Genomic DNA, 27,515 nt, shown 5'->3' with positions numbered 1-27,515 from the left:
GGTGGCTGCTTTCAGATGAGGAGGCAATTTGGTTTGCCAGGACCACTGACTGTCACCTTGCCCTTGTGGAGACCTTGTAGGGCTGCATCTTCATTGCCAAGGCTTGGGAGATAGTAGACTTGCGGAAGTGGGTAGAGAGCAGTAGTGGAACTCTCCCCAGACCAAATCCATCAATGGCCCTTGCTTCATACTTCAAGTGTTTTTGTCCAACTGGAATGTGTCTTTGAACTCTGATCATGCCTCTTAGGAACATAGGAAGCTGCCTTATACCAAGTCAGGTCCATCTAGCTCAATATCCTCTACACTGACTGGCAGCAGCAGCTCTCCAGGATTTCAGGCAGAAGTCTCTCCAAGCCCTACATGGAGATGCCATTGGGGATTGAACCTGGGACCTTCTGCTTGCAAGGCAGATGCTCTACCACTGAGCTATGCTTAGGGCCTTTAAATCATGCCTCTTGCTTGCCCAGATGCGAGATAGAGAGGGGTGTGTCAAGTGTGTGTAGGAACTAGCCTTCTGTAAAAAAGTGATGGGGGGGGGGATAACCAGCCACAAATAACCAACATGCTTAAGCCTAATTAATGTGTGAAGGGGTTAATGCCATAGAGTAAGATTCCTGCCTCGCTCCCTCACCTTGGGTAATCAAGCCTATCACTCCCCTTCAGTCTACCTGAGAAGCTCAGTGTGTAAAGAGGTCTGAGCTGGTTGCTCCAAGCTCAGTCCACGTGGCTCTTACAATATTCTCTTGTGTTCCTATGCCAATAATTTGGGAACTTTCACCCTTGTAACAAAGCCAAGTTTTACTGCCTGTGCAACTTTTTCTGAATGTTGTGTGGAAAAAGCACATGATTCTGACGTTTGGAGAGTTTGTAAGTAAAACATTTGAAACTTACCAAACATTTAGTCTTTTTCTGTGCTATGTAAGAGGGAAGCTTTGGAACTCACAAGGGCATATTTTAAAGGTCTAACTGCCTATATTTCCATGCTTTGCTGCATATTGTGATTTTAAATCTCCTGGAGCTTTCTCGCCAAAGAGTACTTGCCCCAAACCTAGATCTTGGAATCCTCCTTTTCCTATTTTGCCACCAACAAAATCTGCATTTTTTTGCTCTGCCCTCTTTTACTTCTGGCCCTGCCCACCATGGACATGTGGCCATTGGAAGTTTGCCCATAAGGGAAAGTGTCCCTCAGGCTTGAAACAGCATTGCTCTGATGTCAGTGTTGCAGTACATTGATTGGGTGTCCTAACCTGGGCTGCTTGACAGCATTGACCTGTAAGCATAAAGTGCTCACTGTTGGCAGCTGCCTGATGGTGGAGGCCAGAAATTGTAGTATAGGCCACTTAAGTAAAACACTGATCTCAAGAAGAATCGACTTGGAAGCCAGTGTTCAAGAGCATGTGCTACAAAATGGTCTTCAACCAGAGCTCTCTCATCTAGGGACTGGGAGGGACCAGGCAATTCTTACACTCCAAGAAAGGCCTTGGCAAGGATATTTATAAGCCTCGTGTATTCAGCAGCTCTTGGAAGAGAATGGAGAGGCATGGCTCAGTCCTGGATCTAATATTTTTTGTGGCATCCCAAGTGCTTCTTTCGTCTTCATCTTCCTCATCCACAACTTTTCATGAACAATGTGCCCTAGCTGCAAAGCCTGGAATGGGATCCAGGACTCATCGGATGTTTAGAAGTCTGATTTTGGCTTGGGAGACCCATCAGCCTTTGTCAATAACTTCCATTCTCAAGTTTACAAAGCAGCGGGAGTTTGTTGTTGGCTCTGCCAGTTAGGCCTGGCAGCCTCAACTGTTCCCGCTGCTGCTTATCACTTCTAGACTTCATTCAGTGCTGGCAGTCTCAGGTCCTCCATCTGGACACCAGATTTGGCTGGGACCCTTTGGCGGATGATGCATGAGGCGGAACAGAGTATGAGAGCCCTCTTAGCTCCCTCCTTTTCCAGCCTTGTTGGCTTCTGACAAGAGTGAAATCTGCAAAGTATTAGCAGATAGGGATAGGGACCCAAGGGGGACGTGTAAGGACAACAGCTGAGACATCAGTTAAAAGTCACAGCCAACTTAATCTTTGGGAGGATCCCAATGAGGAACCTTGAATGTGGGACCTAAGCAGATTTTGCAGGTTTTGTTTTCCATGTGATTTCTTCCACTGCCACCCAGTTTGGACTACAAGTTCTGGGGGGCCCTTGGGCAAGGGGCTTCCAATTGGTCCTTCCCCATTGTGAGTGGACCAATATCCTCCTTGCCCATTTGCTTGTCCCCTTCCTCTGGGCCCAGTCCACACAACCACATGGAAGGAGAGTGCAAGAGAAGGGGATGAGGAGGCTTTCTTTCTTCAGGCCTCAGGTTCATGCCCAGTTAAGCTGGGAAATATCCCCTGCTTGAAAACCTGGAGAGCTGCTGCCAGTCAGTGTAGGCAATACTGATCTGTCTCTTTACTGCAGCTCCCTATGTTCCCAGGTAGATGGAAGAGAAGCAGCAGCAGAGTCTGGGGGTCAGTCATGGCCCCTCTGCAGGGTTGTGGGCATTGGCAGGGGCCCAGCAATGCCAACTGCTGATGCTGGCTCTGTCTTGGGATCTGCTGCATGAAAGTGGTTCTGCACCCTCTAGCCTGCTGAGGGCTAGTCTGCTGCCATTTGAGGATGTTGAAGTAAGGTTCAACAACCTCAAGGTGGCATCCTGCCCTTTGTTTGACTCATGCAGCAAAATGCTTTGGGCCAGCCCAGAGTTAAACTGAGTCAGATCAGTGGACCGTTTAGACTATGGCTATTCTCTGTGACTAATACTGGCTGAAGGTCTTGCAGGTTTACATTTATTTATTGAAAAAAAGACTTTTATACTGCCTATTAGTCCCAACAAGGGCCCCTAAAGCTGTTTACACAAAATAACCAAGTCAAACACCATCAAGGAACATGAATTGAAACCCATGAATCAAAAGGAGCAGTGTTAAAACCTTCACTCAACGCTTAAAATCCCGCATAGGATAGGCATCTTTTCAGCGCTCACCTATAGGCCCTCAGGGATGAGGCTGATCTCACAGCTGGGTGTTGCCACAGAAAAGGTCCCATCTTATGTTCTCTCCAGCTGAATCTGTTCTGGCATTGGGACTTCTAACCAGGCTTTTGAAGGTTATCTTAGCCCATGAGGAGGTTCATGGTTTTTGAAGCAATGCAAAACCCTGCAAGTTCTGTTTACCAGAGGTGAAAATGTGATGGATGCCCACCATGCTGCAAGCAGTGATTTGCTCTCAAAATGCCTTCAGTTCTCTTCAACCACCCATTACCTGTTTGCAGAACTATTGTCTATCAAAACATATTTTTGTGTCCAGCGAAATATACATTTCCTATCTTTTAAAACCTTCTTCTTCTTCTTTTCACAGATGTCCCAGCACACATGCAAATCCAGGCATTTAAATATTTCTTGCTAACTGCTGACAACTTTTAAAGGTAAGCACAAAACATCACTATGTGAATTGTTTCTATTAACTACACTGTTTCAGTTATTTATTTCACTTGGGAGTGAAGATCAAGTGCAAAAGGGGGTAAAAATACCAGTTCTCTGGTCATACCTATTAGATAAAAGTCTTTGCTTGCAGAAATAAGTATATTCAGAGCCAAAGGCAATATGCAAATTGTGTTAATGGAGTGATAGAGATGGAAGCTGACTATTACATTCATGGTATTCAGAAATGACTGGAGATGTGAGACTCAGGTTTTCGGATTCAGTATGTCTCATGGCCTCTGATCCTGTGTGTGATTTGTGCTTCTGCCCAGATATGGGAGTTGCGAACCTGACTTCCATCAGCAGTGTACATCAGGCTGTGCTGTTAATAAAGCCTCAGGATGACGTGTCATTGTGGTATGTAAATGTGGGTAGGCAGGAAGGTGTCACTAGGAAGGTGCCTTGAAGGTAGGAAAGGTGGGGAGGCAGGGGGAGAGACATTAATTCAGTGCACATCTTAATGCAAACCTATGCAATTCACAGTTCCTGAACAAATACAAGAACCAAATGCAGTTATCCTTCAAAATTCACACTTCTCTGAATTTTGCAATGCACTTCTTCAACCAAAAAACGCCTATGAAAAATGTGTACGTTAGAGGGAAGTGCACACAACAATGGGTGTATCGGCATACTGTATTTGGAAAAATTCTTTGCAGAAATGCATATATTACAAAAAAAAGGATATGTTAAGAAAAATGCCTATGAAAATGCGTAGGAATGCATAGACTTTAGAATAGAGAAATTAAAAACTGAGCAAATCTGAAATTGTCAACTTTGTCCCTTCCTCCTTGAAGGCACTGAGCAATGGGTTGGCTGCCATAGCTTTGGTGTTCTGTTTCATGGCATTGCCTTGTTTTGCGCATCATCCATCCAGCTTGGGCAGTTTGCAGCAGGAGTTAGGATTGTTGGTTGTGGACCAGCGTTAGCAGCCATCTCTTTTTCTGTCATCTGCTGCAGGTTCTGTTATCTCCCTACTACTTTGTATAGCGTTGAACCAGAGGAATCAAATCTTTGTGGATTGCTTATGAACAGGGTTGATGTGCATCTCCCAGACTAGTGTGCAGATCAGAACTTAGACTATTAACCAGCATTTGTACATCCTGATTGTTCCAGCGTAGTTGTTGGTTCAACGACAACAACAAAATCAATATGCATTTTAAAAAGCACAAGTTTTGGCATGTATTTGCATGGAAGCTCAGTTCAGATATTGGAAGGAGCACACAGTTTGGAATGTATATTTGTATACAGAATCTAATAAACATATTTATTTTTTATAAATAATCTTTTGAAATATAATTTGTTCTGAAACCTATTTCAAGAGAACATGTCTTTATGCATTTAAATGTGAATCTTCACAAGGATTTCTTTTTTGTAAAGAAGCTGATAAATGCAGTAAAATGGGACAGAAGAGATTGATGGATGGATGCATGCATGTAAAAGAGATGCAGATTGAGAATAGGCTGTCAATCCATCTCAAGCTTCAGAGAACATATGGGCTCTGCCTGCTGTTTGTTTGCCTTGGCCCTTGATGGACCAAGATCACCGTTTCTACTACACCATCTTTTTGCTACCTCCAGGCATTTGGTACTTTTTAGTTTAGGGGAAAGGCGAGTAAGAGGTAACATGAAAGAAGTTTGTAAAATTGAACACGGCATGAAGAAAGCGTACAGATAATTATTTATTTTCTCTATCTCTCATAACACCAGAACTTGTGGACATCCAATGAAGCTGAATGTTGGAATATTCAGAAGGACAGATAAAAGAAAGTCCTTCTTCACACAGCGCATAGTTAAACTATAGAACTCACTCCCACAGGAGGCAGTGATGGCCACCAATTTGAATGGCTTTAAAAGAGGATTAGACAAATTCGTGGAGAAGAAGGCTATCAATGGCTACTAGTCATGATGACTATGCTCTGCCTTCACAGTTGGAGGCAGCAACGCTTCTAAATACCAGTTGCTGGAAACCACGGGAAGGGGGAGTGCTCTTGTGTTCAGTTCCTGCTTGCAGGCTTCCCATGGGCATCTGGTTTGCTACTGTGAGAGCAGGTTGCTGAGGTAGATGGGCCTCCCTTCAGACCTCCCCCATCTCCCAAGTGCTACAGCAGCTGCCTTTGGGGACTACACTTGCTAGCTTAATTCCCACCATTTGTGCTCAGGTTAGATTCAATTCATTGATTTCCTGTTCAATGAAGCCATCATCCGTGCATATGCTGTTGCTCCTGGATGTGCAACAGATGTCAGAACTGTAACAAAGAGCTTAACTCTTGTGATTTCAAATCTGGTGGAAGATGGTGTGAGGGAAAACTCTTCAGAAGTATTTCTCAAGAAACTATAGGGATACCTATGGATTGTGGCTAACAACATGTGGACTTGGTTTCACATACCAGCGGTGGGTGTGCAATGAAGCCAGAGTAAAGGGTACTATATACACAGCTTCTATCTGCAGTTCCAAGGCTTACTACATGGGGCAGCTCCACACACAGATCCTGGCATCTCCTGCCAACTTCTAACTCCTGCAATTTATTTCTTCCATTTAACTGTACCGGCTCAATTGCACCATGATGCATTTTTAAAAAAAATGCTATGGAAAAGCAATATGTGCCACTTAAGAAGGGCAAAATACAGGAAGCCATCAGCCAACTAAAATAGTCTTGCGAAAGGATCCAGTAAATTTTACAATGTCTGGCTGCCATTTTTAGAATCTGAAACCAAAAACTATAACATAATACTAAGCCAGGCAGACTGTAATGGGTGGATTTTTGGAATGTGTTCCTCAGGTTCAATGTTTATTACTATTCCATTTTTGCATTGTTTTTCAATTTGAATTTTGCGGGCAAATTAGAATAATGAAGTGTTTTGTTTTTTTAAAAAAAATAACAATCCTATTTTTAGCAAGAATTAGCCAGCTATTGTGTTGAAAGTATCCTGGATTTTGTAGCTTCTATACCCCAAAGGCAGTTGACCTGGAGGGAATGTATGTATTTGCAGTGGGGTGCACGTGTGTGTATGATCGTGTTCATTGTGTAAAAACAGACAGAGAGGCAGAGGCACCGGCATGTGCATTGAAAGAAGTTTCTTTGGTTTCTACCCTGCTTTACAGTCAGGATTGATTCCCTAAGCAAATTATAAAGGAAACCCACACAAATTGATATCAGCACATCTTGTGTGTTTGTGTGTAGGGGAGAATAGTTCTGACCCCTAGCATTTGGTGATGCTATCCAGGTTCCAGGGATGCGGGTAGCGCTGTGGGTAAAACCACAGTGCCTAGGGCTTGCCAATCGTATGGTCGGCGGTTCGAATCCCCGCGGCGGGGTGAGCTCCCGTCTTTCGTCCCAGTTCCTGCCCACCTAGCAGTTCGAAAGCACCCCTAAGTGCAAGTAGATAAATAGGTCCCGCTTTATAGCGGGAAGGTAAACGGCGTTTCCGTGTGCTGCTCTGGTGCCGTTCGCCAGAGCAGCTTCATCACGCTGGCCATGTGACCCGGAAGTGTCTCCGGACAGCGCTGGCCCCTGGCCTCTTAAGTGAGATGGGCGCACAACCCTAGAGTCGGACACGACTGGCCCGTACGGGCAGGGGTACCTTTACCCTTTACCTTTATCCAGGTTCCAGTGCTGAGTGAAGCTGATGGGAGTCAGATGTCCAAAACAACTGAAGAGCTAGAGGAATTGCTCTAGAGAAATAATAATAATAATAATAATAATAATAATAATAATAATAATAATAATAATCCTTCCCAGAGAAGGATCTGGGTTGAGTGGTGTCAAGTGGGAAGAGGGCTGTTGCATTCGTGTCCTGCCTGCAGGCTTCCCCTGGGGGCATCTAGTTGCCCCCTTTGAGAACAGGACTTTGGACTAGATGGGCCACTGGCCTGATTCACCTGCAGGATCATGTACCTTCAGACCATTATTATTGTTCTTTATTAAGCTCTTTAGTTCTTTTTTGCCAGTGCAACCCGGAATCATTAAAATCATCATAAAACAAAGTATAGCAAAATATAAAACATATCCATATTTTTTAAAGGCAGGATTAAAAGATTCCACCCGCTAAAGTTGGTGTTATATGCTTAAACCATCTTGCCCCGGTGAGCAATCTGGCTGCTGAGTTCTGCACCAACTGTGGAACGGTCTTCAAAGGCAGCCCTGTGTATCATGCGTTGCGGCAATTGACCTACAGGTTACTGGAGTGTAGCGACCAGAAGTGGCAGAGAAGGGTCTGTCCCTCAACTGCTTCCTGGGACCATTTCAAGCTTGAACTTTGAACTCAGGACTTCCTTATGCAAGCCGTGTGCTCTACTGCAAAGCCAAAAAGACAGGAAGGCGCGTGGAGCTGTCATTGAAACCAAAGGGGTTTCCAATATCTTTATTTCATTATTCTACAAGATATATGTGTGTGCGTATGTGTCTCAGATTGCTTTATGGTTCGATGCTGCTTGTTTTAAAGCCATTCAAGGCTGGTGTGCCGGCAAGGCTGGGTGCCAGCCAGGAAATTCCATGAAACTAAAGATGGACCCTGTACAAACAGCCTAACATGCCTCAGATGTCTTTTTAATATCGGAAAATGGAGGGTAATAAGGAGCACATGGGCGCTGCAAATAATGAGATTATTAACAAATATACTGAAATAAAGACATTTGACTGCACCATTTAAGCAACAACAAGAGCAACACCCTGCAAGGCTCTCCCCTCCCACCACGTTTCATCTGGGGTTACTTTCTCTTCCTCTCTGCTTCTCTCTTTAATGGGGATTCTCACAGTTTATAGCTCCATAATCGCTTGTAGACATATATATTTAGATGTTCCCTCCCTTGCAGACAGAAAAAAGCTGAGTCTAGCACAGAGAATTGCATAAAGATGGAGTGGTTGGAAGCGATTCTAGTAAAACAGAGAGTGGAAAATGAGCCCTGGGTCTGAAATGGAGAAGAGGGTCTTCTGGAAGGAAACAAGTGAACCAAGAGAAAAGGAAAACATATAAAGGATGGGTGAGAGTTCAGCAACAAGCCCATGGCTGGAGGCTGCAATGCTTCTGAATGCCAGTTGCCAGAAACCACAGGAGGGGAGGGTGCTCTTGTGCTCAGGGCCTGCTTGCGGGTTTCCCTACAGGCATCTGGTTGGTCACTGTGAGAAAAGGATGCGGGACTAGATGGGCCATTGGCCTGATCCAGCAAAATCTCCTTATGTTGTTAAGATATTATTATACAGAAATGAACTTTCTTGCGTTCTCAGTCATCTAAGAGTGAGGGCAATTAAGGCAAGAGTTTCTAACCATAAAAAACCTACATAGGATGAGATGTTACATAAGACAAAAGCTATATTACACTCTCTGTAAAAAATGGAAAGAGAGACCTAAGTCCATTAAAGAGTCCTGCCCCTTTACCAGGCGAGTTTAAAGATGTTCCCATCAATGTCTCTGTAGCAATTAAAATGGCTTCGTCTTCACCTTACGGCTTTCATTGGCTTCATTCTGCTGCTTTTATGGAGCAACTGCTTTCTTTTATTCTGGTTCTTTGGCTTTTTTCCATTGTCAGTTTAATTTTTTGTTGCAAGCATCCTTGAGGATCTTTATAATGGAAAGGTGAGGTTCTAACAACAGTGGTAAGCAAACCAACGGTACCTTCACATTGTCAGTCTGTGACCTCCTTTTCTAGTCAGCAGTGGGTGTCTATCAGGTTGCCAACCTAAGATTCAGGGAACAAGTGAGACCATTCCAAAGTGGCTTATGAAATCTTCTTGAAGCCACCTAATCAAGCCAGTATGAAGCTAGTTTGATTCAGTGGATTTTGATCAGGGAACTATAAGTCTTAAAACAACGGAATTCTATCCTGAAAGTGGTGTGTTTCACAAATGACATCATTCTTCTGACAAGCGTCACAAATGACATTTATTTATTTGTTTGTTTTATTTAACAAGACATACATGGCTGCTTAATCACCCCCCCCAAAACCCCTCTAAAAGAGCAGCCCTAATCATGTCTACTCAGAAATCAGCCCTATTGAATACAATGGGGCTTACTCCTACAATGGCAGGTTTAGGGTGGCATTCAAAGTGGTTTGCATAAAATAATATTAAAAAGTTCACAAGAAAATGTTGATAAAATCAACTGGCATTTAAAAGCAAGGAGACATAATAACACTGTCAAAGCACAGATACAACCAACAGTTCTACAGAACAAATATGCATCGTAAAGTTACATGTCTAAGTAGGCTTGCCTGAACAGAAAAGTTTTTAGCAGGCATCGAAAACAGCACAATGAAGTTGGCTACCTCATATTAACGGGCAGGGACTTCCAGAGAATAGCTGCTACCATAACAAAAGACCAATTCCTCGCAAGTGCAGAAGGAATGTCATACAGCACTTGTCCATAATGCTGGTATTAGTGTTATTTCTAGGAAATTAGAAAGGCTATTCCTGAAGAACACCTTGTCACCAGGTTTTCATGCCCTTTATCTGAGCTCTGAATCACGAGAACTAAGTGGGAATTGGAGAGGACGAGAAACATGATTTTAGCATTACCTCGCTGGCCTTGAGTAAGTTTTTTATGGAGCAATTTTCCTTTGGACAGCACACTTGTAAGGATCATCATTACATCTGCTTGCTCCAGATTGTCCCGGAGAATTTAGTTCTTCCTTTTGATAAACTAATAGTTTTCACGTTGCATTAGTATTGGGGTTTTGGAAAGGGGTACGGAAATGGCAGATGTGCCAAAGGAAAATAAAAGAATAGATTTGTTGGAAAGAGGCCTTCTTTGTTTGACGGAGACCTACAGATGCTGCAAGCCATCACATGGGCTTGCCTATCCTGAGTTCTTTCCCAGTAGAAAGGATGAGTAGTTTTGCAAGAGAGGTCATGATGATCCTGCCTCCCATATATACTTTCTGGCCCCACTACTTTGTAAAGACACAAAATTTCAAGAGGTGTACCCTTTAACTGATTGATGACATCAATTAATCTCTTAAAAGCCATTTTAAACAACGAAAGAGGTGCATCTGACTAATCAGGCAACATATCTTTTTTAAAAAATGCTTATTTTAAAAAGAAGCACTTATATGCTTAAAAAAACTACTACTACTACTACTACTACTACTACTACTACTACTATTTAGGGACACGGGTGGGGCTGTGGGTTAAACCACAGAGCCTAGGACTTGCCGATTAGAAAGCCGGTGGTTTGAATCCCCGCGACGGGGTGAGCTCCCGTTGCTCAGTCCCTGCTCCTGCCAACCTAGCAGTTCAAAAGCACAAAGTGCAAGTAGATAAATAGGTACTGCTCTGTCAGGAAGGTAAACAGCGTTTCCGTGTGCTGCTCTGGTTCACCAGAAGCGGCTTAGTCATGCTGGCCACATGACCCGGAAGCTGAACGCTGGCTCCCTTGGCCAATAAAGCAAGATGAGCGCCACAACCCCAGAGTCGGCCACGACTGGACCTAATGGTCAGGGGCCCCTTTACCTTTACCTTACTATTACTATTTATTACCTGCCCTTCACCCTAAGGTTCTGGGGAAGGTTACAATGATTAAAAATAACATTCATATTAAAATACAATATTAGACAAATTAAGAACAGTTTACAACAACTCTGTTGCGGATGCATCATCCCCATATTCATTTTCTCCCTCTCTTCAGCAACAATAGTTTCTCAACCTGCTGAATTCTCTATCAGCTCCTATGGATGCATAGAATAAATGCAGCCTCCTGGCTTAGGTTTCTAGTCTTCATTGTGCTATCTGGATACAGGTTCTGCTGGTGCAAACACCAAGACTTTGAACAGCATAGAGTGCAGAAAAGGATGACTACTAATCATCCATTGCTACTTCTAGTAACATTTCCATCTCTACCGAGCAATTTCCCTTTGTCTGGTCTGCTGGAGCCTGGGTTGCAGTCATGTCATTAAGCTCAAGTACTAAAAATATCTCCTGGCACCGGGGAGGAAACTGTTGCTAGTGCAGGTAACCAGATCCACACTTTCGTGGCTTTGTCTCCTGAAAGGAAATGACATAGGAAGGAGAGAGAGAGAGCAGAGAAGGGGCCCTGTTACAGATTTGATTTATCAAGCCCAATACTGCCTTGACAAATAGGTTTTCAATGGAGCCTCTTTTTGAAATAAGGAGTTTCGAAATCAAGGTGAAAACCAGCAGGCCATGCATGTGATGTGAGTGCCTTCACAGGACACCTGTTACATATATTTGCTGTGATGTCATCCCGCTGGCCCAGTTGTGCTAGCTAGGATGTGCCATAGCCTCAGGAGGTTCATGAAATGGTGTGTTTGGTGGATGGCTCCAGAGAGTGGAGTACGTAGTGTGTTTGCAAAGCATCCTCTGATTTCACTGGAGATAATGCAGGGATGCTCCCATATGAACACAAGAAGGGCCTATTGGTTGGATCAGACCAATGGCTCATCTAGTCCAGCATCCTGTTCTCACAGCAGGTTCTGAGTTGTGATTATAGTATTCAGAGGCACACTGCATCCAACAATAGATGCAGAACACAGGCATCATGGCTAGTAGCCACTGATTTCTGATCTCACTGGGAGGACCCCTGACAGCCCTTCCAAGACTTCTGAAACAATGCTGATCTTTGACCTTCAATGACTCTTCCCCCTGGTGATAGCATGCAGTTGCTCCCATGTGCAGGATGGTTGTTTTCTGTATTAGTACCACAAAAACACCATAAACATGAGATAATGGTGATGTGCTAAACTGCAGTGCTGTGTCTGGTGGCGGCTGCACAATACTGGCTCTCTGCAGCGAAAGCGCCAATGCAAACCCTGATTTTAAACAGCCATAGTGTGCCCAGATAGTTATGCAACTTGCAGTCCAAATTAAGTAACATCACACAATTTGCATGATTTAGTCTACCCTTGATGAACTGGAATAAGAAGTCAGGCTTTGAGCAGCAAATTTTATGCTTTTTGGCTTGCATTAAACATGGCTGCACATGTTTATTCCTAGAGAGCTGGGATCAGGTACCACCTTCCTATAAAATGTAGGCTCTGCTCTCCAAACTCCTTGTAGCTGAAGGGGAATAATTCTCAGAAACAAACAAAATTAGCTCTGCATGCTTTGCTCAAAACAATAAAGCTCTCCCATTCCCCAAACACTTCATCTTATATAGACATTCCCCCCCACCCTTCTGTGACATAAGAGCCATTTTTGTATTCCTGTTAAGCAAGAATGGAATTACAGGGGTTTTCCTTTCCAATGGGGCCACATGGATTTGCTTATGGAGGGCAGCTCTAGGAAGGGCCAGAGATCCTTCAGCCTGAGTCTCAGAGCTTGCAGTCAATAAAGTCATTGACATGCTTCTCAGTAGATAAACAAACATTCTTTTTTCTTTTCTTTCTTTCTTTCTTCCTTTTTTTTTTTTTGGAGACAGACAGGAAGGATGGAAAATGATTCATAGGAAAATGGAGTATAAAATATACGCTAGCATTAGGTATTACATGTGCTGAGTTTTTGTTGGCTGCCCAAGAATGCTGAGGTTTCTCTCAAAGGCTGATGCCATTCTGGAACAATGTCATTGTGGAGAGTTTGGTCAAGATGAGACAATCGTGTCTGGCCAGTGCTCACCAGCGAGAGGACTAATGTGTTATTTGGCATTTGGAAACTCTTTGGCAGGCAAGATTTCTTGAGTGTCTACTCATCCAGTCGGCTGTGGCATTTTGCAAAGAGAGCTGGCCACTGTGCTGAGAATGCCCACCCCCACCTTGGTGGCCTGGCTTATTTTCTTTCCTCCCTCCACAGTAGCCACAGAACCAGCCCCGAGTCACCATGTAACATCCTTGGCCAGTTGGCAGGGGCCCTGGTGCCCCAAAGAGCTGGGCAGCTGCTGTTTAAATTTCCCACAATGCCTCAGAACAATAGTACATCAGGGTGACTGTCTCTTGAAACAAGCATGGAGGACCTGTGGCTCTCCAGGGGATGCTGTTGGACTACATTTCCCATCATCCCTGATGTTTGGCCATGCTGCTGGGAATTGGAGTCCAACAGCATCTGGAGGGCCACAGGTCAAACCTCAACCCCCCTATAATTTTTGTGATAGGTTTTCTACAGTGCTTGGGGACAGAGGCAGAAGCCCACCAGCTGCCTCACCAGAATCTTAACCCCCAAACTAAAATTGGTTGTGGGGATATTGCAGCATGTTTGCTGTCTCTGTATCTACACAAGGTTCTGACTACATAGAGAAAAGTCAAAATTTGCAAGTGGGGCCCACTGTTGAATGCATTTTACAGTAGGTGCACACACTTCTTTATAAATTACTTGGATGAAGGAATTGAGGGCATACTCATCAAATTTGCAGATGACACCAAACTGGGAAGGGTGACTAATGCTGCAGAAGACAGAATTGGGGTTCAAGATGACCTTAACAGATTGGAGAACTGGGCCCATACCAACAACATGTATTTCAATAGGGACAAATGTCAGGTTCTACTCTTAGAACCAGCTGCACCAATATAAGATGGGGGACACATGGCTTGCCAATAGTACATATAAAAAGGATCTAGGGGTCTTAGTAGACCATGAGCTTAACTAGAGGCAACAGTGTGATGCAGTGGCAAAAAAAACTGTAGGCTGCATCTACAGTATAGTGCCTCAACCAAGGGAAGTCATAGTACTACTCTATTCTGCCTTGGTCAGGTCACACCAGGAGTACTGTGTCCTATTCTGGGCACCATAATTTTAGAAGGATATTGACAAGCTGGAATGTGTGCAAAGGAGGGTGACCAAGATGATCTGGAAACCAAGCTTTATAAGGAACACTTGAGGAAGTGAGGTATCTGTAGCCTGGAAAAGAAGAGATTGAGAGGATATACGAGAGATATCTTCAAATATCTAAAGAGCTGTCACATGGAAGATGCAGAAAGCTTGTTTCCTTCTGATCTGGAAACTAGGACATGAACTAGGCTTCAAGTTACAAGAAAGGAGATTCCAATTAAACATCACCAAGAACTTTCTGACAGTAAGAGCTGTTTGCCAGTGGAGCGCACTTCCCTGGAAGGTGGCGGACTCTCCTTCCTTGGAAGTTTTCAGGCAGAGGTTGGATGGTCGTTTGTCATGGATGCTTTAGTTGAGATCCTTGCATAGCAAGGAGTTAGACTAGGTGACTCTCAGGGTCTCTTCCAACTCTACTATTCTATGATTCCACATCATCTGTTTAACATTTCGTAATCCTGTGTTGGTAGTCCACTGTAAATCACTATTCCTAGCCCTGCCAAAAGCTTTGCAAACTGTTGGACAGCTGCCCCTTTGCCTCTACTCTCTCTCACTGTCTCCCAAAAAGTTAATTCATACCCTTTGGGGCGTAAACCTTCATTAGCATGATTAGTTCCCATTTAAGTCAACTCAACGGCAGCTCGGCATATGGCGTTTGGCAGCACCGAGACCTCGACTCGCTGCCAGGCCAATGGCAGCCGTCGAGTGAAGTCACCGGCGGATCTTTTGGAGAAGGGGGGCTCCATTTGTTTGCTTTGGCAAGGTGAGCACCTGCCTGAAGGGAGCCGAATATGAAAGAGTGACATTAATTGTTTTATTTTTAAAGGGCCAGGCCAAGCCTTTGGCAGTGGCCAGAGAGCCTTAATTAATCCCCTTTGTATTCTGACTGACGTGCATTGAAATGGCTCTGGAAAAGTCTGATCCATGCCGAAGCAGCATTAAGTGCTTGAAAGGGAGATGGCGGGAAGAGACAGGCAAGGTGGAGAAGGGGATGGGGAGCAGATCAGAATCAAGAAGAACAAGATTTCTGGAATTTTCTGCCGTTTTCCTTCCAAATCCTTCAGGTTGCCTGTTTATGGGAAGATGTCAGAGCACCATTTGCACACATCCTTCTCCCAGCTACATGTAGCAGAGTGGCCCATGCCCATCTCAGGGGCAGGGAGTCTGGAGGGAGGGGTGTAGAAGAATTTCAGTGAAAGCAGAAACAGGAGAGGAAATTGCCGACATTGACTAATTCGTCCCATGCCCGAAACAGATATCAATCCAGTGAATATGGTCGGTATTCATTCTTGTTGCTTTCAGTTCATGAATGATACATAATGGACTATGCCCACCCCCCATTTGCACTGTGTTTCCTTTGCATTGAAACAAATGGGGCTAATGTTGGTGTAAAGCAGAGTTCCGTGCCCAGCGGAAGGATGAGGAGTACGTACTACATACTCTATATTGCTTTATTTACAGTTCAAAGCTGATATATTACAGAAAGACATCTTGCCTCTGCAGGAGCAGAAAAAGCATCCTCTCTCCTCAACAGCTTGGAGAGAATCACACAGTGAAAAACAGGAAACCAGTGTACGTCACATCCAGTCTCCCTTTCCCGTGAGAAACTCCAACAGTACAGACTGTGGAATGTAAACACCTGTCTCGTGACAAGCCCTTTCGCTGCACAGTGAAGGAAAGCAGAAACCAACATCCTCCCCCTTTCTGTGAACATCACTGGGCAGCGTGTTCGTACAACATCAGTATAAACCCAACTTCTGCACATAGGTACAGTGTTGATCCCTTGATACAATCTTGGACAATACATCAGCAGGAATTTCATTACCTGGCATATAGGACACCGTTACAAGTCCCTTCTGAATACATTCCCTAGCATGCTGCAACTTTAATTGCAAGTGCTTCGTGCTTTGCTTACAGCCTTCAGACTTCAGCAAAGTCAAACATGCTTTGTTGTCCTGGTAAACCTGGATTGGACATTTGACAGGAATTTTCATATCTTTGCACAATTGTATCAACCATTCACAATCCTTAAGTGAATAAGACAGTGCATTCAGTTCAGCTTCACAAGTACTTAAGCTAACTGTTGTTTGCTTCTTGCATGACCAATCAAACAGACCCTGATTGTACATGTAGCAAACTCCAGACGTACTTTTCCTGTCTGTAGTGTCACTTCCAAAACTTGCATCTGCAAATATCTCAAGACCACCAGACTTCTGATTGTTAAATCTCAGTCTGTAATGCATAGTGCCTTTCAAATATCGCGCTATGCGTTTCAGAGCTTTCCAATCCTTGACACTAGGATTGTTGACTTGTCTGCTTAGCAAATTACAGCTAACAGCAATGTCTGGTCTTGAACATCTGGCAATGAAGTTTAGCTTGCCTAGCACACTTCTGTATAGTGTAGTGTCAGAAAATGCTTCTTCCGTGTCATCTACCTGATAACCTGTTGTCATCGGTGTGTCTACAGGGTTAGCATCCATCAGGTTTAGTTTGCTTAACACATCAGCAATTTTCCGTGACTGGTGTACTAGAATGTTACCATCTTGTTCTCTCTCTATTTCCAGAGATAGGTAGTTGTTTACCTCACCAAGATCTTTCATGTCAAAGTGCTCTTTCAGTTGAGCTAGGGCGTTATTGTACATTGCGACATCTTTCCAAAAGAATAATAAATCATCAACATAAAACAAACAGTACAGTTTCTTTTGCCCCTCCTCTTTGACAAATACACATGGATCAGCTTTCCCTTGCTGAAAACCTAGAGAAAACAATACTTCAGTGAGTTTTGTGTGCCAACACCGTGCACTTTGTTTGAGACCATAAAGGGATTTCTTCAGAGCACAAACAAATCCCTGTTTTACCTGTACGCCATCAGGTGGAAGCATATAAAGTGATTCATCTAGAGATCCGTACAGAAAAGCTGTATTAATATCATGGTGACTAATGTGTAGATTTTGCTCTGCAGCTAGCTTGAGCATAAGCCTAATGCTTTCATACCTCACTGTGGGTGAGTAGGTCTCGTGATAGTCTTCACCTGGTACCTGTGCAAAACCTCTGGCTAGCAATCTGGCTTTGTGTCTGACTATCTCGCCATTTTGATCTGTCTTCGCTTTGAAGACCCATTTGCTTCCAAGCAGTTTCATTCCTGGAACTACTGGAACTAGCTCCCAAGTTTTGTTCCTTTCCAAGGAATCAAGCTCAGCCTTCATGGCATTTAACCATGGCTCAGCTTCCTTTGAATCCAAACCCTGGATTTCTTGGAAACTTGAAGGTTCAAATACCTTCTTGGAGCTTTTAACAGCTGTTACTGCTATCGTAGCAAATTCATCAGCAAATCTCTTTGGAGGTTTGCCTTTTGTGGCTCTCTGTGACCTACGAATTAGCCTTAAGTCTTCAACACTCTCCTCTTCCTTCTTAGGAGAAAAGCGACCTATTGTGAACAATGGTTCCTCCAATTCTTGATCAGAGCTTTCAGAGGGTCGCATAGAGGCTTTCGCACTCTTGAAATCCTCTGAATCACCCGATTCAGTTTCAGATTCAGACTCAGAACCTTCATCAGTGGGTGTGGGTTGTTGTGGTTGCTTTTGACTATCCTCAGTCTCATCACCGTCATCAGGATAACATTGGAAAATTCCCACATTCTCCCCCCACTTTGCATTGTACTCAACACTTCTCGTGAGCTTAATTGTCTTAGAGTCAGTCATCATTATTCTGTAAGATCCTTTCTGATAACCTAGAAAGATACCATGCAAACCACGCTTGTCTAACTTGGAATTTTGTGGTGAATGAACCCACATATCAGAACCAAAAATTTTCATGTGTTTGATGTAAGGCTTCTTGCCAAACATCTTCTCATAGGGGGTACAACCAATCGCTGAAGATAACCTGCGATTGTAACTGTAAACAAAACACGAGAGAGATTCGGCCCAATAACTCTCTGGAAGATTGGCATCATGCAGCAAGGTTTTTAACCCTTGAAGCAATGTCTGATTTGCCCGTTCCGCAAGTCCATTCTGCCATGGCGAGCGAGGACTAGACAAATCGTGTTGAATTCCTTTCTCAGTCAGAAAAGCTTCAAACTGCTGAGAAGTGAATTCTCCCCCGCGATCACTGAAAAGAGTCTTTATCTTCTTACCATGCACATTTTCCAACCAAGCACAGAATTCCTTGAACCTAGGAAAAGCCTCTGATTTCTGCTTGAGATTGTACACAAAAATATACCTCGAAAATGCGTCAATGAGAACCATGAAGTACCTATTTCCACCCAAAGAGGGCGATAGTGGTCCAACCAAATCAGCATGAACAATTTGGTATGGTTCCGTAGCTTGCCTACTAGACACCTTACCTTTCGCAGCCGTTTTCACCTTGTTTGCTGCGCATGCTTTGCACTTCATGTGGTACTTGCAGGGTTTAATAGTCATACCTTCAACTAAGGCAGGCATTTTAGATACTGCCTCAAAATGCAAATGACCAAATTTTCGATGAAAATCATGAATACATCCTGCATGCAAACTTTTGTTAGAACCTGCAATGCAACAAGTGTCATCCTGCACAACATCATCATAATACAAAACAAACAAACGATCAACATATTCAGCATGCAACTCATAGTCATTTTTCTTTGTGATGATGCACTTCATGTTCTTAAAGGACACGTCAATGTTCCGCTCATTCAGCTGTCCAACGCTGAGCAGATTATGTTTAGCGTCTGGCACGTAAAGGACATTCTGTATCGATAAGTCCAAACTCTGAAGAACAACAGTTCCGTAGCCTTTACTGGGAATAGTGTGGTCATCCGCCTGGTGAATCGCACCTTCCTGCGGTGTAAAAGACACAAACAGTCTCTTATCGTTGCACATGTGGTGGGTCGCCGCCGAATCAATAACGAAGAAAGATCTAGACGTCTTCTGGACCTCTGCAACCTTTGGAGTGAAGCGTGAAACCATAGCCTTGTGCTGCGTTGTCCTAGACACCGGACCTTTGCCTTTGCCTCGGCCTTTTCCACGCGATGAGCTTTCGCTGCGCTGCTCTGTCTTGGCCCTGGGATATCTGCATTCCCTCTTCATATGGCCTAGACGTCCACACGAGTAGCATTTCACTGCCTTCAAAGCTTTGGCGCCATCTGGTGGTTCCACTGCACTATGGGACGACGTCTGTGAAGACTCCCCCTTGCCCATGCAGCTAGCACCCCGGCGATCCGCTTCATTTAAAATCACGGCAGTAACAAAGTCCACTGTCAGCTGAGCTGTTGGCTGCACAGCAATCTGGGTTGCAACAGACTCCCAACCTGAACCCAAAGATTGTAGTATCATGAAAGAATACACAGCCTCTGGAAAGTTGAGTCCTCTCTGTTGCAGCTCATGTCTCAGATTTTGCATCTCCATCAGATGTAAACGCACATCTCCACCTTCAGCAAGAGCCATATTATGCAGCTTGTTGAAGTAAAACATAGTAGATCCAGCTTCTGTCCTTAAGTGAGCCTCTCTCAAAGAATCCCAAACTTCTCTGGCTGAGGTCTTATCACGCAATAGACAGAGCTCTTCTGGGGATACTATCAGTGTAAGAGTTCCCCTCGCTTTAGAATCTTTAGCTTCCCATGCATCTGTAACTGGAACTGGGGGGGTTTCTGTAATCACCTCAAACAAACCCTCTTTCCGCAGAATTGCCTCTGCATACAAAACCCAGTCCGCATAATTTTTCTTGTTGAGCTTAGGAATCCCACAAGCATCCTGAAGGGCCATCATGACTCTGGCATTAGCCTTCAGTATTATATATGCTGCTTTAAATCTTGCTGCGTCACTGCTGCAGCTGCTTTATTCCAAAAGCGCTTTTAAAAGTTACTTTCGATTTCCCCAGCATAGTAACTTGTGCCTGGGAGCCTCTTGCCTATTCCCGGCAAAACGGCTTTAAAAGTTCAAAGTCCAGCCATAAAGCCATTAACTGGAAGCTGGCAGGCTGCCCGGAGCAGTAGTACATACCTCATCAATCACTTTTACGCGCAGAGCAGATTCCAATCCGATCTGTCCCTCTGCATTCCGATCCTTTGCCGGCACTCCGATTCGACTTCTGGGCCCATAACCACGTGTTGGTGTAAAGCAGAGTTCCGTGCCCAGCGGAAGGATGAGGAGTACGTACTACATACTCTATATTGCTTTATTTACAGTTCAAAGCTGATATATTACAGAAAGACATCTTGCCTCTGCAGGAGCAGAAAAAGCATCCTCTCTCCTCAACAGCTTGGAGAGAATCACACAGTGAAAAACAGGAAACCAGTGTACGTCACATCCAGTCTCCCTTTCCCGTGAGAAACTCCAACAGTACAGACTGTGGAATGTAAACACCTGTCTCGTGACAAGCCCTTTCGCTGCACAGTGAAGGAAAGCAGAAACCAACAAGAATAACATAATTTATGCATTTAATTACATACATCCTGTAAGTTACATGATTTTGCCACAGCAGAGAGTACAACAAGCAACATAGTTTTGAGTGGAAGATGAACTGCAGCAAAACGGAAACAGTGCTGCATGCTGCAGCTACAGGGCAGAATGAGAGATGATGCTTTGTTACATCCCTAGCTGAAAGACAAGAGAGTTATTCCAGTGGTGCAGCTGGGCAGTGAGCTGGAGTCCTGCTGCTGCTGTTCTCCACCTGGTCTGCTCCTGAGCCATAAATTAAGGGGCCTGGTGTGGTCCTCTGCACTGTTGTCACTGAGGCTGTGAGTTAGAATTTTCCAGCAATTCTGCCTCTGTGATTGGGCTGGGAAGCCTTCTATTAAGGACTTGCTTGAAGGGCTGAAGCTGACATCAGCATCAGACTACTTTCACTCCTCCAAGCCAATCCTCCAGCCTATGTCAGCTCCAGGTTCTGAGAATGGGGTGCTGGAGCAGGTGGGCCATCAATCTGACCCAGCAGGCTCTTCTTATTTTCATATGGCAGCCAGAAAACTGTAAGTGGGACCCACCATGGATCTTATTTACATTTTCCCATTCACATCATCTATTGAACTTCATGGAGGTTTGAATTAACATATTTTGAAATTAATGTCAGACACATGAGCACATGCCACATGTTCTGCAAGAATGTGACTCATTGAACACACATTCTGGATCCATGAGAATCCTTGTTCTCCTGGCTGTTTCTGTTAGCACATGCCTCAAAAGTTCCCTAACAAAAAGCTGATCTAATACAGCTATGCTTTTCTCCCCGAAAACAGCATTGTGTGTGTTTGTGTGGGGGAGTGTCTATTGTATGGTTTTGTGTTTAGGACCCCAGAAAGCGGTGAGTGTTTCTTTTTAAGCTATAGAGAACTTCATCACTGAATCTATGGCCTCAACCATAAACTTGTTTTCAGTGCATAGGCTCAGCCCCAGAAGAAGTTAATAAATACCGTATTTTTCGCCCTATAGGACGCACTTTTCCCCCTCCAAAAAGGAAGGGGAAATGTGTGTGCGTCCTATGGGATGAATGCAGGCTTTCTCGTTCTCCAGGCTTCGGGTAGCTCCGCGCAAGCCGCGGGAGGGCTCCCCCGGCTTGCGCAGAGCTGCCTCTTATCCCGAAGCCCTGGCGCTCTGGGCAGTCTCGTCGTGGCTTCGGGTAGCTCCGCGCAAGCCGCGGGAGGGCTCCCCCGGCTTGCGCAGAGCTGCCTCTTATCCCGAAGCCCCGGTGCGCTGGGCAGTCGCGCCATGGCTTTGGGTAGCTCCGCGCAAGCCGCGGGAGGGCTCCCCCGGCTTGCGCAGAGCTGCCTCTTATCCCAAAGCCCCAGCGCGCTGAGCAGTCGCGCCGGGGCTTCGGGTAGCTCTGCGCAAGCCGCGGGAGCCCTCTCACGGGAGGGCTCTCACGGCTTGCGCACAGCAGCCTGTTCTGGGGGCTGGGGTCGGGGGAAGCTCAGGCTTCCCCCACCCCAGCCCCGCGCCTGGGGGGGAAATAATTTTTTTTTTATTTCCCCCCAAAAAAACTAGGTGCGCCTTATGGGCCGGTGCGTCCTATGGGGCGCAAAATATGGTAAGTAAGAAAAGAAGGCCTCTAAACATGCACATAATACTTTTCTCTTAGGAATAATGACAGCCTGCTTCATATGAGCTAGAAGCAAAGTCTTTCAGGTGCTAGGGATTCCAGACTGATTTGAACAGTGAACCATTAGGTAGAAACAAGCTGAATAGGGACCCCCCCCCCAATTGCCTGCAGGTATGGAGTGGCTGGAGAGAACTTGTTGGGTGTGCTTGGACCCCAGTCACCATCTCGCAGCCAACCTACCTTACAGGTAGGATAAAACAGAGCAGGACACACCATGTACAAACATTGAGCTCTTTGGAGAAGAAGCCAGATACAAATGGAATAAGAAGAGGTCTACAGAGAGCTTCTCCAAAGGCAAATGTTCAGTAGGCAAAAGTAAGGGGAGAAATTTGGGGGTGTTTGGGACAGAGCAGGATGAAGGTCCTCATGAGGTTTGGGTTAGGAGGGTTCTAGTGCATACTGTTTCCTGGGGTGACCTGAAGCGTTGGCTACTTTACACTTTTTCTTTACTGTTGAAAGGAAGCTGCAGTTTGGGGTCAGAGGGCCCTGCAGTGTAACCCTATGCTTGGGAACTGGGATCACTTAAACCCCTGTCAACCATAATATACGCTGCCATGATATTGCTAGGGGCACTGGCTGTCCTCACCATGGCCAGCCCTTGGACCACCTTGTCAAAGAGTTAGTAAATACTACAATCTCTTTCAATGTGGATTTACCCTCCCCCCCGCCTCCTCAATAAACCTTGACTTTGCAAACAATTTACAAAAGCCTGTGGAAACATTTGCACACCGATGTTTTGCAAATCCCTAGTTACTTCCTCTCCATCTAGTTGTCTAAGTGCTTGGGAAAACACTGAGATTCACACAGTGTATAGTTAAAACTCTGGTATTTGCTTCTACAAGAGGAAGTGATGGGCACCAACATGGAAGGTTTTAAAAAGAGGATTAGACAAATTCATGGAGGCTATGTTTTACCTCCATTGTTGGAGGAGTCAGTATATCCTTCTGAATACCAGTTGTTGGAAACTGCAGGAATGGAGAGTGCCATTGCGCTTGTGGGCTTCCCATAATAGGCATCTGGTTGGCCGCTGTGAGAACAGGATACTGAACTAGATGAGCCCCCTCTGTCTCTTCTTATGTTCTTACATTGTGCTGAATTCAGCAGTAAGACTGGTGTGGGGACTGGTCCTTTCCTCCCGCATGGGAAGGCAAAACAGAGTCAAGGGCCAGCATCCCTTTCTGATGACTAACAACTCAGGTGAGTAATGGAGCAATTGCAGGAAAGTTTATAACTCTGAAGCCAGCTTTGTTTGATCTGCATCTGGGTGAGTACAGAGAGTCATGAGAATTGCCACTCCCCCCCCCCCTTTCCTTCATTTTGGATATGTTTGTTAATCACATGTGACACATCCTCTGCTTTGAAAACAAACATGAATGAACGAACGCTGCAATTAGAAGATGAGAAAGAAAGCCATTGGAAGAAAGTTGCGGTTCTAAGCCCTTTGTTAATGATACTTGCCAATGATCCAAATTACTCTGTGGCTTTAATCGGTTGTTTGCTGTGACTGATCCTTGCGAGCTTTGCCAATACAGTCTCCCACCTTCAGAATGGTCTCAGAACTCTGGTCGCGCACGAGGCAGATTTATGGTTCCAATGCATTAATGTATGTGAAGGATCTTTCAGAGAGCAAAGGATTAGTTTGCGGTTTGAGCGCTTTGTGAGTCATACATGCTTATATGGCTGTTTACATGATTATGGATTAACTTTAATGATACTGGAATCAAATCTTGCTTATTTGAGACAAACATGATTATAGAGGCCTTAATTCTTCCTTTCACACACACGTGCAGTTTGAGACAGCAAAGTTAACAATTTATGCACATTTCAGACTCAGATTTGTCAAAAAGTGATTTGGTATAGTGCATGGATGGGCGAACATCAGACTTGGGAACCAGATGTGGCCCTCTAAGACTTTATGTCTGGCCCCCAGGAAGCTCCTTGGGTTACACCTCCTGCTCAGCCACCAGACTCACTTTGCACCCTCCTTGGGTATTTTGTCTGGTTGGAATGTGGCTTGGAACTCTGATAATGGTGCTTCTTATCCTGGTTTCTTAATGCTGGTCATTGAGTGTAATAATAAAGATTTGCTTTGCTGCCTGCAACAAATACAGGGCTGAATGGAAAATGATGCCGTCTTACATCCCAACCTGTACCACAGACTTATTATATGCCAATCATCAGATTGCTCTCTCTCTGTCTTGGTTTCTTCATAACACAAGATAAATAATGGCCTTCATTAGAAGATGGCTTCTATGGGATACATAGTAAAGATTTCAGCTGTTCAATCCTCTATGTGTCTACTCAAAAGTAAAATTCCAGAGGCTTACTCTCTGGTAAGTGGATATAGGATTGCAGAATTATCGCAAGCATGCCATCAGGAACATACACTGTGTGTAGCACAATTATATCATTAATGTGTTATTTATATTATTATTTTTAAAAATACCAAATAAACTTGCTTTCCTTAATCAGAATAAACCCCAAGAAGTGGATGTAAAGTTTAATAAAAACAACAACACTTTAATAGCACTTTAACTATAAGTACAGTTACACAACGGCAGATGAAACTATTGACCTGTGATTTGAACTTGCTGCAGACCATAGCATTCAAGGAATCCTAAATCTCTGTTTGCTGTGAATAGATTGGAAGATGCAGCCCTGCTCTTGTCCAAATGAATGCTTGAGATGGACTGAATTCTGCAGCCAGCCCCCCCCCCCCCGCTCTCCCGCCTACAAACTCTGCCTTGTGGGCTTTTCTTAATTGAAAAAGTCATCACGAATCACCTGTAGGCTCTATTGAGGAACCCATTTTTGGTTGATTGGAGATGCCTTCCTATTAGCCATGACAGAATGTGTGCCCAGTGGTCTGGAAACAAACTCTTGGCTGTCAAAAGAATTGAGGCTCCTCTCCCTCAGTTTCAGCCTGAACATTCATCCCTGTCTGGTTACTGCCATAACCAGAGGGAAAATCCAGTCTACTGCTCCATCCATTATAGCATCATCTTCCTTCTTGACTTCTGACTGGGGAGGAGGAACGTGCATGGACTCTGCGAGATACTTTGTCAAATTATAATGAATCTGCAGACCTTTCGGATCTGTATCATCAGAGGAACAGAGCTAGGAAATTGCAATGGCTTGTTCATGATCTGTTATACTTGGATTGCAATCCTCAACTCAGTTCAAACTATGATTTAATATGCTCCTCCCAGAGGGGGAATTGGAGACCCAAAGCGACACAGGATCAGAATCTTTTGATACCTCCTCCTCCTCCTCCTCCTCCTCCTCCTCCTCCTCCTCCTCCTCCTCCTCCTTCTTCTTCTTCTTCTTCTTCTTCCTGGGATAAGCAGTCATGTAGTCAGGTCCATGGTTCTGTGGTAAAGCACACACTTGAATGCAGAAGGTCCCGGGTCCAGTTCCTGGCATCTCCAGAGAGCAAGGCTGGGTGGGGGGACATTTTCTCTGCCTCTGAGACCTTGGAGAGTCCCTGCCAATCAGGGAAGACAATACTGGACCAATAAACTCACATTTTATAAAGCAGCTTCATGTGTTCAAATGCCTGGAGTATTGCTGGTGGGATGTGGTTTGTAGCCTGTGATGTGTCAGCCATAGGCTTAGTTCACACATCCATCTGGCTTGAATAGAACTGGATCAAAATGTCTGGGGAGAAACTCACACCATAAGTAGAGTGACTACATCTCCTCCTCCACAGAAGACAGTCCCCTGTTTCTAAGCATCCTCTGTTAGAAAAGCTATCTGGGTCAAACCTGTTTTCTAGATAAAGAACCCTAAGATGGACAGACCAGGTGTGTGTGTGTGTGTGTGTGTGTGTGTGTGTGTGTGTACATGCATGTGTGTGTGTGAGCGCAGGTGGGCCAATTGTTGATGGGCCTATGATTTTGAGGGGGGCTACTCTGATTCCCCCTGGTAATAGGGGAGCCTTTGGTAAAGATTATTGAAATGGAGCCTACATTTCCCATCTGGTCTTGGCCTGTTACCACATACCTTCCAAAATCCAGGTGATCCAAATCAGGATGCTTGCTTTTTATTCCTGAGCTTTCACAGGAACCAGCTGACTTGGGCTAGAGTGCCAGACCAAAGAGCAGGACATTCTGGGATCAAATCAGCAGCCTGGAATGGCTTCTGTAATTCCAAGATGTCCCACTTAAATTGGGACAGCTGAACGTAATGTTACAAGCTTTGCACAGCCCTGAAGATGGGAGAGCAGGAGAGGCGGTGTGTGTGTGTGTGTGTGTGTGTGTGTGTGTGTGTGTGTGTGTGTCTACAGTGAGCACCTGGACAGAAGACTGTGCAGGCACACTGTTCACTTGGCCACAGGCAACCCCCTTCTCTTCTCTCCACTGTCCCTTGCCAACTGAGTCTTGCAGTGTGTATCATCAGTGATCAGGCTGTTACAGGATTCACCTCTTAACACCTCCAAGTAGCAAAGGGTGGTGGTGCTGGTGTTCATGCAGCCTTAAAATCCATCACCCTGCAGGGAACTTAAGAGACATAACTGAAGAAATCTGAGAGAAGGCCATACTCAAAAAGTGATCCCTGAGCCCCTCCCTGCCATCTGCAGACTTTCTCTACAGCAACTTGGTTCATAACCCCTCGTAAAATCTTGCCAAAGACAAGTCATTAGACAGCAGTGAAACCCTAGACTTCCTTCCCATCTGTCTCTCTTAGACGCTTGGAGAACGTTTATGACTTGCTGCTATTTCAAAACATTTTGTCCCCCCCATTCTTTCCCACCTCCCGGTGATCTTTCTGATATATCTACCAACAGTTGCAAGGTATTATTTCATTCAAGGGACTGTGGGGAGAGGAAGTCCTCAGTGTAAATCCAGTACTACCAGTCCACCTATTGCAGCTTGCAAGTTCTGAGGCCAGCCTTAGGCAGATTGCTGGAGTTTACTCTGTGGTGTGTTCAGTTCAGTAGCTGGACTAGCATGTGCCTAGGGCACGAGCAAAGCAGGGGTCCCAAAAGTAAGTAATTAAGTACAGTAAGTAAGTAAGTAAGTACAACTTTAAAAATGATATATGTATATATTAGAATTCTGACATTTGATATTTCAAAAAAAGGCATCAAAGTAATCATCATGGAGGGAAATCAAAACTTTGTTAGAATTTCTTACACTCCACTGCAACTCCCCCCCATTTTTCTCTTATTTTTTTATTGCTGATTCCCCCCCCCCCCCAAACCAGGGAGCATCCTACTAACATAGATCAAAATA

General features: G+C 44.6%; 1 protein-coding gene across 3 annotated transcripts in view; it reads left to right on the top strand.

Annotated features, from left to right (window-relative positions):
- Positions 1-27,515, top strand: part of ZNF469 (zinc finger protein 469) — a 277,120-nt gene that overhangs the window by 104,105 nt on the left and 145,500 nt on the right. For all 3 annotated transcript variants that reach the window (XM_077931613.1, XM_028739953.2, XM_028739951.2), the window contains exon 3: positions 3,385-3,451. The gene's annotated coding sequence lies outside the window, so the exon portion shown is untranslated. The remainder of the gene's footprint in view (positions 1-3,384; positions 3,452-27,515) is intronic.

The sequence above is a fragment of the Podarcis muralis genome, chromosome 7 (assembly GCF_964188315.1).
Source record: "Podarcis muralis chromosome 7, rPodMur119.hap1.1, whole genome shotgun sequence".
Taxonomy (NCBI): Eukaryota; Metazoa; Chordata; class Lepidosauria; order Squamata; family Lacertidae; genus Podarcis; species Podarcis muralis.
This window is presented reverse-complemented; position numbering and strand designations above follow the sequence as displayed.